Source organism: Microtus pennsylvanicus, chromosome X (genome assembly GCF_037038515.1).
Source record: "Microtus pennsylvanicus isolate mMicPen1 chromosome X, mMicPen1.hap1, whole genome shotgun sequence".
Taxonomy (NCBI): Eukaryota; Metazoa; Chordata; class Mammalia; order Rodentia; family Cricetidae; genus Microtus; species Microtus pennsylvanicus.
Genome location: NC_134601.1, coordinates 21,789,490 through 21,804,256, shown reverse-complemented (window position 1 = coordinate 21,804,256; position 14,767 = coordinate 21,789,490). Strand labels below are relative to the sequence as shown.

Sequence of the window (14,767 nt, the reverse complement as noted above, 5' to 3'; positions counted from 1 at the left end):
TTTTATTTTTTTTTCTTTCAGCTTACTTACATTGAAAGATTGTCAAATGTTGAACCATCACTGCATCTCTGGGATGAAACCAACTTGATCATTTTTGGTATTTTTTTAATGTATTCTTGGATTCAGTTTGCCAGTTTTGATTGAGTATTTTTCATCATTGTTAATGAGGAAGATACATCTGTAATTCTTTTTTTTTTTTTAGTTGAGTCTCTCTGTGGTTTGAGTATCAGGGTAGCGGTAGCCTCATAGAAAGAGTTTAGCAATGTTCCTTGTTTTTATTGTGTGGTACAGTTTGAGAATATAGGTATTGGCTTTTCTTTAAAGTTCTGGTAGAATTCTGCACTGAAACCATTGGACCCTGGGATGTATTTGTTTGGCAGACTTTTGATGATTGCTTATATTTCCGGGGTGGCTTTGGGTCTATTTGAGTAGTTTATCTGGTCTTGATTTAATTTTAGTATTTTTTACCTATCCATAAAATTGTTCATTTCCTTTAGGTTTTCCAATTTTGTGGAGTACAGGTTTTTAAACTATGGCCTAATGATTCTCTGGAATTCCTCAATGTCTGTTGTTATATTCACCTTTTCATTTCTGGTTTTGTTAATTTAGATGTTCCCTCTCTGCCTTTTGCTTAGTTTCAAGAAGAGTTGTTCCATCTTGTTGATTTTCTCAAAGAATAAGCTCTTTGTTTCATTCATCTTTGTATTGTTTTCTTTTTTTCTATATTATTGATTTCAGCCCTCAATTTGATTGTTTTCGGTCATCTGCTTCTCTTGGGTGAGTCTTCCTTTTGCTCTAGGTCTTTCAGGAATGTTGTTAAGTCGCTAGTGTGAGATTTCGCCACTTTCTTTTATGGCTCCCTTGCTCTTATCTCTTTCCTTCCTCCATCTCAACTATCTTGTTCTCTTAAATTCTCCTTCCCCTTCCCTTCTCCCCTTGTCTTCTTCTTCCACCCTCCCTACTCCCCTCAACCCCATGCTCCCAATATTATCAGGCAATCTTCTCTATTTTCCCTTTCCAGGTATATCTATACACATTTTTTAGGGTTTACCTTGTTACTTAGCTTCTCTAGAATCATGAACTAAAGGCTCAATATCCTTTGCTTTACAGCTAGTATCCACTTATGAATGAGTACATACCATGTTCATATTTCTGGGTCTGGGTTACTTCACTGAGGATGTTTGTTTTCTTGTTCCACCCATTTGCAAGCAAATTTCAAGGTGTCATTCCTTTTTACCCCTGTATAGTACCCTAATGTGTAAATGTGCCACATTTTCTTTTATTCATTTTTGGTTTAGGGGCATCTAGGTTGTTTCCAGGTTCTGGCTATTACAAATAAATCTGTTATGAATATAGTTGAACAAATGTTCTTGTAGTATGAGCATCTTTTGGGCATATGCCAAAGAGTGGTATTGCTAGATCCTGAGGTAGGTTGATTCCACATTTACTGAGAAACTGCCATACTGATTTCCAAAGTGGCTTACAAGTTTGCATTCTCACCAGCATTAGAGAAGTGTTCTCCTTAATCCACATCCTCTCCAACATAAGCTATTATTGGTGTTTTTGATCTTAGCCATTCTGAATGGTGTAAAATGGTATCTCAGATTTGATTTGACCTGAATTTCCCTGATGGTCATGGATGTTGAACATTTTCATAAGTGTCTTTTGGCCCTTTGAGATTCTCCTGTTGAGAATTCTCTGTTTACTTCTGTACCCCATTTTTTAGTTGCGTCATTTGGAATTTAAATGTCTAATTTCTTGAGTTCTTTATATATTTTCGATAGCAATTTTCTTTTTGATGTGGTGTTGGTTGGTGAACATCTTTTCCCCTTCAGTGGGCTTACTTTTTGTCTTATTGACTCTGTCCTTTGCTTTACAGAAACTTCTCACTTTCGGGAGGTTTCATTTATTTATTGTTGTTCTGAGTGTCTGTGCTACTGGTGTTATATTTATGGAGTGGTCTCCTGTGCCCATGAATTGAAGGCTACTTCCTACTTTGTATTAGGCTCAGTGTGGCCAGATTTATATTGAATTTTTATTCCATTTGGGCTTGAGCTTTGTGGATGGGGTTAGATAATGGATCTCTTTTCATTCTTCAACATGTTGACACCAGCTATGCCAGCACCATTTATTGAAGATGCATTACTTTTTCCATTGTATATTTTTAGCTTCTTTGTCAAAAATATGTCGTCCCTAGGTGTGTGGATTAATATCTGGGTCTTCAGTTCAATTCCACTGATCAACCTCTCTGTTTTTATGCCAATACTAAGTTGTTTTCATTATTGTGCCTCTCTAATAGAGTTTGATATCAGGGATGGTGATGCCTCCAGAAGTTCCTTTCTTGTATGGAATTGTTTTGGCTATTCTGTGTTGTTGTTTTTTTTTTTTTGGTTTGTTTTCCCATATGAAGTTGATTATTGTTCTTTTGAGGTCTATCAAGAATTGTGGTTTTTTTATGGGTATTTCATTGACTCTATAGATTGCTTTTGGTAGGATTGCCATTTTTATTATGCTGACCCTACCTAACCAAGTGCATGAGAGATCTTTCCATTTTCTGGTCTCTTTTTTGTTTTTTTTTTTTCTTCAAAGACTTAAAGTTCTTGTCAAATAGATCTTTCACTTCTTTGGTTAATGTTACCCATAGATATTTTATGTTATTTGTGGTTATTGTGAAGAGTGATGCTTTCTGATTTCTTTCTCAGCTTGTTTATCATTTTTATACAGGTAAGCTACTTATTTTTTTTTTTTGGTTGATCATGTATCCTGCCACATTACCGAAGGCACTTATTAGCTGTAGAAATTCCCTAGTAGAGTTTTTGGGGTCTCTTATGTATATTACCATATCATCTGCAAATAAGGAAAGTTTGACTTCTTTCTTTCCAATTTGAATTCCCTTGATCTCCTTTTGTTGTCTTATTTATTTAACCATAACTTCAAGAACTATGTTGAATAGATATGAAGAAAGTGGACAGTCTTGTCCTGATTTTAGTGGAATCACTTTGAGTTTCTCTCTATTCAATTTGATATTGACTGTCTTGTTTGTTATATATTGTTTTATCATGTTTAGATATATTCCTTGTATCCCTGATCTCTCCAAGACCTTTACCATAAAGAGGTTTTGGATTTTGTTGAATGTTTTTTCAGCATCTAATGAGATGATCATATTTGTTCCTATCAGTTTATTTATATGGTGGATTACATTGATAGATTTTGGTATTAGTTAAACCATTCCTGCATCTCTAGGACAAAATTGGCTTGATCATGGTGGATGATTTTTTGATGTGTTATTTGATTCGGTTTGCCAGTATTTTATTGAGTATTTTTGTATCTATGTTTATGAGTGAGATTGGTCTGTAATTTTCTTTCTTGCTTGAGTGTTTGAGTGGTTTTGGTATCAGGGTAACTGTAGCCTCATAAAAAGAGTTTGTCAATTTTTCTTCTGTTTCTATTATGTGGAACACTTTGGGGAGTATAAATATTAGCTTTTCTTTGAAGTTCTGGTAGAATTCTGCACTGAAACCTTCTGGCCCTGGGTTTTTTTTTGGGGGGGGGGGCTGGATGAGAGCTTCTATTCCCTTGAAGGTTATAGGTCTATTTAAGTTCTCCACCCTGTCTTTATATAATTTTGGTTTGTGGTACCTATGCAGAAAATTGTGCATTTCTTTTACATTTTTGAACTTTGTGGTGTACAGGTTTTCGTAGTGTGACCTAATGATTCTCTGGATTTCCTTGGTCTCTGTTGTTATGTTATGTTACCAGTTTCAGTCCTCAATTTGATTATTTCCTCCTCCTGGGTGAGTCTGCTTCTTTTTGTTATTAGCTTTCAGATGCACTGTTAAGTTCCTAGTGTGAGCATTCTCCACTTTTCTTTATATAGGCACATTGTGCTATAAACTTTCCGCTTAGCTCTGCTTATATAGTGTCCTATAGGTTTGGGTATATTATGCCTTTATTTTCAGTGAGCTCTTGAAAGTCTTTAATTTCTTTCTTATTTCTTCCTTGATCCAGAGGTGGTTCAATTGTGTGCTGTTTAATTTCCATTTGTTTGTCGGCTTTCTGAAATTAGTCTTGCTGTTGAATTCTAATTTTAAACCATGGTTATCCAATAAGATACATGGGTTATTCCAATTTTTTTGTATATATTGAGGTTTCCTTTGTTACCAAGTATGTGGTCAATTTTAGAGAAGGTTCCATGAGGTGCTGAGAAGAAGGTATATTTTGTGTTTGTGTGGAATGTTCTGTAGGTGTCTGTTAATTCCATTTGAGTCTTGATATCTCTTAGTTCTCTTATTTCTCTATTAGTTTTCTGTCTTGTTGACCTGTCCATAGTAGAGTGGGGTATTGAAGTCTCCTACTTTTGTAGGAGGCCACTTGTTTATTCCTGGCTGCCCAGACTCAAAATAACCACACAGAAACTGTATTAATTAAATTGCTGCTCAGCCTGTTAGCTCTAGTTTCTTATTGGCTAGCTCTTACATTTTAATTTAACCCATTTATATTAATCTGTATATTGCTACATTGCTGTGGCTTATTGGCAGTGTTCTTTTTGTCATCTGTCTCTGGGGGAGCTACATGGCTTCTCCTGACTCTACATTTTTTCCCAGCATTCAGTTTAGTTTTCTCCACCTACCTCTGTTCTGCCATGCTATAGGCCCAAAGCAGTTTTTTTATTAATCAATGGTAATCACAGCATACAGGGGAATCCCACATCATACTACTATTAGAGTGTGGGGTTTGATGTGCCATTTAAACTTTAGTAATTTTTCTTTTACATATGTGGATGCTTTTGTATTTGCGACATTGATGTTCAGGACTGAGACTTCAACTTGATGTATTGTTCCTGTTATAAATATAATGTATCCTTCTCAATCTCTTTTGATTGATTTTCAGCATGAAGTTTATTTTTGTTAAATATTAGGATAGCTACACCTGCTTGTTTCTTAGGTCTGTTTGATTGGAAAACCATTTACTCTGAGATAATGTCTGTCTTTGAGGTTGAAGTGTGTTTCTTGTACACAACAAAAGGCTGGATCCTGTTTTCATATTCATTCTCTTTGCCTGTGTCTTTTTATAGGTGAATTGAGATTATTGGTATTAAGAGATATTAATGACCACTGATTGTTAATTCCTGTTAGTTTTGGTGGTAGTGTGTATGTTTTCCTTCTTTGGGTTTTGTTTGTGTGAGGTTATCTGTTGCCCATGTTTTTGTGGGTGCAGTTAGCCTTCTTTGGTTGGGGTATTCCTTCTAGTACTTTATGTAGGACTGGATTTGTGGACAGGTATTGTTTAAATCTGATTTTGTCATGCAATATCTTGTTTTCTTCATCAACGGTGGTTGGAAGCATTGCTGGGTATAGTAGTCTGGGCTTGCATTTGTGGTCTCTTAGTGTCTACAGTATATCTGCTCAAGACCTTCTGGCATTCATGGTTTCCACTGAGAATTCAGATATAATTCTGATATGTCTATCTTTATATGTTACTTGACCATTTTGCTTTGTAGCTCCTAATATTCTTTTTTATTCCTTATGTTTTGCATTATGTTTATCATATTGTGTGGAGACTTTTTTGATCCAGTCTACTTGGTGTTCTGTAAGATTCTTGTACTTTCATAGGGATATCCTTCTTTATGTTGGGAAAATTTTCTTCTATCATTTTGTTGAATATATTTTCTGTGCCTTTGAGCTAGAGTTCTTATCCTTCTTCTATCACTATTATTTTTAGGTTTGGCCTTTTCATGCTGTCCCAGATTTTCTGTATGTTTTGAGTTAAGATTTTTTAGGATATAGTTTTCTTTGACTAATGAATCTATTTCCTCTACAGTATCTTCAATCTCTGAGATTCTCTCTTTTATCTCTTGTATTCTGTTGGTTCTGGTTGACCCTGTAGTTCCCATTAATTTACCCAGATTCTCCATATCCAAAATTTCCTAGGTTTGTGTTTTTATTGCCTCTATTTCAGAAATCAAGTCTTAAACTGTTTGCTTCACCTGTTTGATTTTTTTTCTTGGCTTTCTTGTGTTTCTTGAGAGATTTATTAATTTCTTCTATTTTTGGCTTTTCTTCCATTTTTTAAGGGAGTTTTCATTTCCTCTTTAAAGGTTTCCATCATGTTCATGAAGTTGTTTAAAATTGTTTTCTTCTGCTTCTCCTGGGTTTGTATGATCGAATCTTCTTGTTGTATGACCATTGGTTTCTTGTGTTACCATGTTGCTTTTTAGGTTGTTGGATGAATTCTTTTTTTTTTAAATGTCTTTTTTTTTAATTTATTTATTTTTTTTAAATTTATTTATTTATTAAAGATTTCTGTGTCTTCCCCGCCACCGCCTCCCATTTCCCTCCCCCTCCCCCAATTAAGTCTCCCCCAGCCCGAAAAGCAATCAGGGTTCCCTGGCCTGTGGGAAGTCCAAGGAACCCCCACCTCCATCCAGGTCTAGTAAGTTGAGCATCCAAACTGCCTAGGCTCCCACAAAGCCAGTGCTTGCAGTAGGATCAGAAACCCATTGCCATTGTTCTTGAGTTCTCAGTAGTCCTCATTGTCCGCTATGTTCAGAGAGTCCGGTTTTATCCCAGGCTTTTCCAGGCCCAGGCCAGCTGGCCTTGGTGAGTTCCCAATAGAACATCCCCATTGTCTCAATGTGTGGGTGCACCCCTCGCGGTCCTGAGTTCCATGCTCGTGCTCTCTCTCTTTCTGCTCCTGATTTGGACCTTGAGATTTCAGTCCTGTGCTCCAATTTGGGTCTCTGTCTCTGTCTCCTTTCATCGCTTGCTGAAGGTTAATATTCAGGAGGATGCCTATATGTTTTTCTTTGGGTTCTCCTTATTTAGCTTCTCTAGGATCACTAATTATAAGCTCAATGTCCTTGGTTTATGGCTAGAAACCAAATATGAGTGAGTACATCCCATGTTCCTCTTTTTGGGTCTGGCTTACCTCACTCAGGATAGTGTTTTCTATTTCCATGTTGGATGAATTCTTGCATTGACATCTACCCATCAATCTTTGCAGTGGCTGTCTGTGTCTTGGGAACTGTTCTTGGTCTGCTCTGTACTGTCACTTCCTGTGTCTCGGGAGTTTTGGAGCAGCATATCTCTTAGTGTTCTCTGTGTAGCAGCAGACTGCGTTTCAGAGTTCCACTGAGGTTGCATGGGATAGGCAAGTTTGGGGACAGGGTGGGATTTGTAGCTTGCAGGATTCAATGGCTATGATGGGGGTATTGGAGCAGCCTGACAGCAGGAAACTCTCCTGCTGGGTAGCTAAAGAAGCTGAGGAAGGTGGAGGAGGTGCCTGGGGTTTTGACCCAGTATGGAGGACATAGAGAGTTGAGTATCACACCCATACCGGCAACTGTTTACTCACCACTTGGTCCTCTCTGTGTAGTAGCAGGCTGTGTTTCAGAGTTCTGCTGAGGTTGCGGTGGGGGGGAGTGAGATAGGCGAGTTTGAGGCTGGGGTGTAGCTTGCAATGTCTGATGGTTGGGATGGAGGTAAAGAAGCAGTCTACCTGCAGGAAACTCTCTTGCTAGCTGTTTAGAGATACTGAGGCAAGTCAGGGAAGGCAACAGTATATTTTCTGTGCCTTTGAGCTAGGGTTCTATCTATCCCTATTTTTCTTAGGCTTTGTCTTTTCATTGTGTCCCAGGATTTCATGGATGTTTTGTGTTAAGAATTTGATGGATTTAACATTTTATTTGACGGATGAATCTATTTCCTCTATCGTATCTTCAAGGCCTTAGATTCTCTCTTCCTTCTCTTGTATTCTATTGGTTATGCTTCCATTTGTAGCTCCTGTTCAGATTTTCCATTTCCAAAATTTTCTCAATTTATGTTTTCTTTATTTCCTCTATTTCAGTGTTCAAGTTTTTAATTGTTTGAACTGTTTGCTTTATATTTTGATTGTTTTTTCTTGATTTTCTTGGCTTTAAGAGATTTGTTGATTTCTTCAAATTTTTGTTTGTCCTTTCCTCCACTTACTTAATGGATTTTTCATTTCGTCTTTAAGAGTTTCTATCATCTTCTTAAAATTTTATTTGAGGTTGTTTTTTTTCCACTTCATCTGGGTCAGAATGTTTAGTTCTTCTTGTTATATGACCATTGAATTCTGCTGTTGCCACGTTACTTTTTATGTTGTTCAGTGTATTCCTGCACTGTTACCTACCTATTTCCTTCTCTAATTTGAGCAGGCAGTGACTTTGCCTCTTGGTCCAATCCTTCGAGTTGCTGTCTGTGTCTCAGAGAGCTGCTGAGGTCTCCAGGCAAGGGTAGGTTTGAAGGTGAAGTGGAACTTGTAGTTTTCAGAGTCTGATGTATGGGGAGTTATTGAAGCATCTGCCTGAAGGTGGCTTGCCTATTGGTCTACTAGTGAAGCTGAGGCAGGTGGGGGAGGGCCCTGGGTTTTGCCTTGTTGCATAGGGCCTAGATTATCTAGCTATGGAGATATCTATAGCTATCTAGCTATGGAGCTGGTAATTCACCTCTTGATCTGATATTTGCAGTTGCAGTCTGTGCCTCAGAGAGCCACTGAGGTCACAGGTGATGTGTGATTTTGCAGATGGAGAGGGACTTGTAGGATACAGGGTCCAATCAATGGGGGCTGTTGGAGTAGCCTGCCTGCAAGTGGCTTGACTGCTAGCTGGCTAGTGAAGCTGAGGTAGGTGGGGGAGGGGGCTCACAGTTTTGCCCTGTGGCCTAGGGCCTAGAGACTGGGCTGTCCGACTGTAGAGGTGGTCACTCACCTCTTGTTCTGTTCTGTGCACTTGTAGTCTGTCACTAATAAACTTTCAAATTTTTGTTTTTATGTACCATTTCTCTCTAAAGAAAACAAGATTAGAGAGTCATTCTTATGTGTTGTATGAGAATTTGTCCAGTTCTATACATAAGACTGGTTAACCAGGCTAAATCAATTGTACTAGGATTATATGTTCCATCTTCAAGTATGATATTTTTGACAGTTTTATTTCTAAATAATATGTGTGAAATTATTGCAATTTCTATCAGTGGAGTATTAATGTTTCTATTATTTTACTACTCTATCATTTGGTTGCACGGTGTTGATTCTCTCGTTTTTCTCTCAGTATTTCACTATAATTAGGAATTCTAGTTCCTTTCATTTTGATAAACATTACATGTGAAAACCACCAGGAGCTATTGTCCTATTGTAGTGAAGATTTTAATTACCATTATAATTTATTTAACAGTTATTGATTCATTCACACTTTTTACTTTTCATCAGCCAATTTTGGTAATTTGTTTTGTCTAGGTAATTATTCATTTAATTGAAGGAGAAATTCAATGAAATGAAATTCAAGTTATTGATATGTTGTTTATTTTGTTTATAATATTTTTGTTCATGTGTAATTGAAACACAGACTTTTATTTTTTTACTTGCTATTTAAATTTGTCCTCTTTTAAAAGTATTAGGATTGTCCACTTTTAAATGGCCTACTGGGTATTTGTAGAGCAAACCATAGCAAACATTTTGGAAGTGTACAGAGTAAGTTCTCTTGTAGAAAATTGCATCTCGAAGAGAATATATGAATATGATCTGCAAAAAATTGTGTCCTACAGTAAGATTATAGCTGAGTTCCCAACTTTTTCTTCTTTCATCTCTCTTTTCTGAAATTTTTAACTTGTTATCCTTGCCACTTAGTGACAATGATTGAGATAAAGGCATTTAAAGATGGACACAGTTTAGGGGACTGAAACTTTCTCTTTTTATTTTATTTATTTATTTACTGGTACTCAGCATAGAACCCAGGGTCTTGATTATGCTTAGTAAACTTATGTTCTAACAGTGAACTAAAGGGCCAGACTATGAGGAATGTTTCTTTTTAAAAAGAGGGCATTTTAGTAAAAATAATATTGAGATCTTAGGCCTCAATGCTTAATTAAACGCAATATCCTAAAAGAAAATAAAGACACAATTTATAATGTTTATAACCCTAGAGAAAAAGATCATATTTAAATAGTTTGAAGTGCACAGTATTCTTATAAGTACTAAATTGAATTTTTCCATTTGTTCTATACCCCTTTGTACTCTTTAAAATGATGTTATTTGTTTATGATGGTTAATTCTAAGTACCAAAATGACTGACTTATGGAATGCCTGGATAGGTGGTTACCATTTTGTGTGTGTTGGGGAGGATGGGTGGGTTGGTAGACTAAGTAAAGCAGGCTGTCCTTTCCAATTTGTTGGACCTCTAGTAATCCACAGCTGAATGTCTGAATATGACAAAAGAATGCTTATTTCCCTTAAGACATGGTGGATGTCCTCTGCCTGACTTTTCGAGTTAAGATAGCATTTTTTTTCCTACCTTTTGATTCACATTGAAACATATTGTTTCTTTGAGTCTCAAGACTACTGGTTTTTAAGTCTTTGGACTTTAACTCAAGCCATATAGTATTTGCTCATCTGGGTCTCCAACTTGTTAAACAAAGTTCTTTACATGTCCAAGATTCCTAAATCATGTAAGTCAATACTATCTGATAATTCTCTCTCCCTCTCTCTCTCCTTCTCTCTCTTTCTCTGTACATACATTTATATGTGTATATACACATTTATATGTACACATGTAAGAAATTTAAGCTCTAATTTTAACACAGATTTCTTGCAATTATATGTGTAGAAATATTTGTGTATGGGTTTTTTGCTTCTTTTGTTTTTCTGTTTCTCTCACAATCTTCATTAAGCCTATTATTGAATCAGTATACTTATATTTGATTGGAAAATAAGTAAAAAAAAAACTTCAGATATAATGGTCCTTAAAAGGTTTAAGCCAGGATACAAACTAAGAGGAAAATCCCCATGGAATAATGACTCTACTTTGATTTTGAGAAGTATCTTTCAGTTACTATTCCAAATGTAATAATGAATTAATTATTTCTTATTAAAATAAGCAGAGGAATCAAAAATTTTACAGTTATTATTTAAATAACATTTTATCTTTAAACCTCTTTGTATTTATTTGATTATTATATGTGGTAAGTAGGTAACTTGATCATTATGAATAGTTAGCAAGAGTTCCCAAAGCTTTATGCTTAAACTTCATTTTTCTCTCTTGTATGTATTAATGTTTCTAACCATAAATTTGTTAGTTCAATGTCTTATTCTGGCTTGTCAATTCTTTTCCACTGATATGCTTATCAATTTTTCACCTATGAAACTGTATTATATATGTGATAATTATTCAGAATCTTAATTTTTCCCAGTAATAATATTATGTATTTGGGGATGATAGATAAACTGCTTGCCATACAAGTATGTGGATTTGAGTTCAGATTTCTAGCATCCACATAAGTTTCATGTATATGGGGGTTGACTTGTTTGCTTACCCCTATAATCTAATTTTGAGATAACAAAGATACAAAGATCCCTGGAACTCATTGGTTACCTACTCTTATAAACTGATAAACTCCTGTTTTAGTGAGAGACCCTGTCTCATAAAACAAGGTAGAGAGGGGTAGAGGCTGACAACTTCTATTGATCTCTGGGCTCCACAGCAAGCATCCTTCAGTTAGTCCAAGTCTGAGGTAGCTAATTTAGAACCAACCTGAAGAAGTTTAAGAAATACCAAATAATGTCCATGAAACTAATAGCCATAAACTATCCTTTAGTCAAGTCCTATTTGAGTTTCAGTGCATAAAACAAATACTACTAAGACTTATTTTTTTTTTCTATACAGGAATAACTATCCAATAACAATAATGCATTTTAACATATGTCAGTATACCAAATCACTATTTTCTTTTAAAAATTTATTAGTACTTATTAATTGTATATAATAATGGGTTTCATTGTGATGTTTTCATGTGTATATTTAATATATTTTCATCATATTAAGTCTCAGTTATTCTCTCTGTCCCCCTTTTTATTTTTTCTAATGCCCTTTTTCTTCTCTAGCAACCACTATTCTACTTATGTATCTGTTTGTGACTCATTGGATTTCATTACGATTGTTTGTAGGGGAATGTGTACCTTACCAGTAGCCGCATTACCCTTTCTCCCAACAAAGCATTAGCTATGTATACATCTTCAGAGAGGAGTGAGCCCCATCCTACTTTCAGTGCTGTGGTGTTAACTTCTCTGTCATGCAACTAAGGTATATGGCGATTTTAGCAATAGTACACTAGATTTTTGATGTTTATTGTTTGCAGCTATTCTTGGCTGTTTATACTGATTGACTTATATCTAATTTTCATGTATGTCTTATTTTTTACCTTGTCCAATATAACTCTGAGATCTTTGAAAGCAGACAGTAATTCATTCACTTTGACATAGCATTTCTTTCTATATCTAGCTCTCAGCTTGTTCGTTCATGACACTACTTGCTACTTAGGCACTAATGAACTAGTTTGAACAACATTGACATATCTTCTGAAACCATATACTGAATCCTTATAATCCCATTTACTTTGTTATCAATAACTTAATATAGAATATTTGATGTCATGCCATAAGATGTAACCTATATTTAGATGTCTTATTCTATTTCATAGTCTTTTCTCCACTGTAACAAAGGTTATTAAAATTCGGTTTTAAATATATATGAAAAGAATTGAAACAGGGAACTAGAACTGATTTATCCAAGTAAAATATTTTCAGGTTTTTATGCTTTGTGTGTGTATGTGTGTTTGTATGTGTGTATACAATACTTTTTGAGTAAACACAGAGTAGATTTTTTTACACAAATTATGAGAAGAAGTCAAAATTTTCAGGGTTTTAATTCTACAAAAGAACAGTTTTAATTTTCCAGTCAGGATTTGCCAGAACCAACTTCCCATCACCGTTTTATGGAGTTGAGATCTTATTAACAGTAGTTTACTCTTTTGGCAGACCTTTCCCTCTTTTTACCTTTTTGGGGAGAATTTTAGTAGCATCTCTTGATCTCCACTAAAACTAAATGTTTTCTGAGGCAGCCTGCCTATGATAGATGGTTCTGCTGTTGTGTTTAATCATTTTCATTAAATATTATACTAAATCTGTATTATGATAAAATTAAATGAGGGAATAATATATTACATTGGTTTTCATTTAGAAAAACTCATTAATTTATGTTTGCATTTAATAAAACCAACCTCTTAAATCATTTGTCCAAAGTTTAAAATATGTTTCATGGAAAGAAAAGGAGCTAAGAAAAGGTAACTAAATTACAAAATGTGGTGACATAATTTTATGACAGATATATGTGTATGAAGCAGGCAATTTCCCTAATTCTCATTCAGTCAAGAATTTCTTAGGACTTTGTGCAGGTCATATGACCTTTTCCCAGTTACATAATGTCTTTGAACATCTGCTTTTTATATTTTTTATTTTTCAAACTAATTACCTTTCTTTGTACATGGTTAAAGGAGGTAGTTTTGCTACTTTAACAATTATTCTTCAGGTATACTAACTGTACAAGGACTATACAGGTATATATTAAGAGAGACAATATGCCACTTTCCTACTGTCTCCTAGGCCACACAAATATAGTTGCTTGTGTGAAATGAATAAATATGGCCTCTTAATTGTATATATATTTGACTGGTATATATGATGAAACAACAGTGTTAACTATTATACCATAATCATCATTAAAATAATTAAAATCTGTTTATTGAATTGAATTGCCACTTCATGGAAAATATTTTTTCATGAGACATTTAGACACTTATGTATATGAGTTGGTATCTATATCCAACATTTATATATATACATATATATACATATGAAGAAACTGATACCAAAAAGAAGCAATGATTAGAAGAGTTGAGAGAAAATCTTGTTGTTAAGGTATTTATAGTTTGACTAAGATATTGATTGAAAAAAGCCAAATGGATTTTATTTATATCTCTTCAAATAGCCTGCCATTTCGAAAGCACAATGTCAATTTCCCTTCTCTACCTTCCTTTACCCATAAATCTGTTTTATTCTTCTCTTTATATTTTCAATGTATAGTAATATTCCACATTTTACTTTTAAGATTTAGTACAAAATGAGAAATAATCTGACATACAGGTTCTGATGATCTGCTCAAAAAGAGCCAAAGAATGCTAAAATGAGACTTTATTTAGAGGTTTAGAAGGAAAGAAGGAAGAAATAAAGTTTTATTTCATAAAGAAAAATAAATAGTCCAATCAAGAGACAAAATTTAGTGTTCTTCCTACATACAGATGGGAGATAAACTATAATGAATGGGTATATTTCTCATATTTTCATGCTCTTATGAGTTAATGATTCCATAAAAATTAAATGTTGTATTAAAGGTCTACAATAGACATGTGCCTCTGGTATCAGATGACATTCTGGGCTCCTTGAGACAAATATAGAGACCAACAAAGAGTCAAAGAACCCATTTTACGAGCCATCATTGGGGTGAGCCCGGGACACGGAACTCAGACATTCCTCAACCTCCCTATACTTCCTGGGCTTCCTGCTGGGCCTATACTCCCAGCATACTGCATCTCTCTTCCTATGCCACCCAGCTTACATACAGAACCCTACCCCCTTCTACCTCCCTACACTCTTCGGGGCACTGGAGCCAAATCCCGAGGGCAAACGAGCAGGTGGGAGCTCCTTTGTTTCAATAGCCTGCTTGCAGCAAGCAAGGTAGGCACTTTGTTTACGAGCTACCCAACCAGCACGGAGATCTGATCTCGGCACCAGGAGAACCACCACTGGAGCACCATGAGAGCTATCACTGGGAAGGTATATCAGTAGGCAAGGAGACCTGATCCTGTAAAAGAAGATACATAGGGGAGCATTCAGAGGAAGAGATGGGAAGGCGCCAATGCAA

General features: G+C 35.4%; 1 pseudogene; it reads right to left on the bottom strand.

Moving 5' to 3' along the window:
• LOC142840271 (SH2B adapter protein 1-like) overlaps positions 1-7,983 on the bottom strand; it is a 37,034-nt pseudogene extending 29,051 nt beyond the window's left edge.
• Between the last annotated feature and the right edge of the window lie 6,784 nt (positions 7,984-14,767).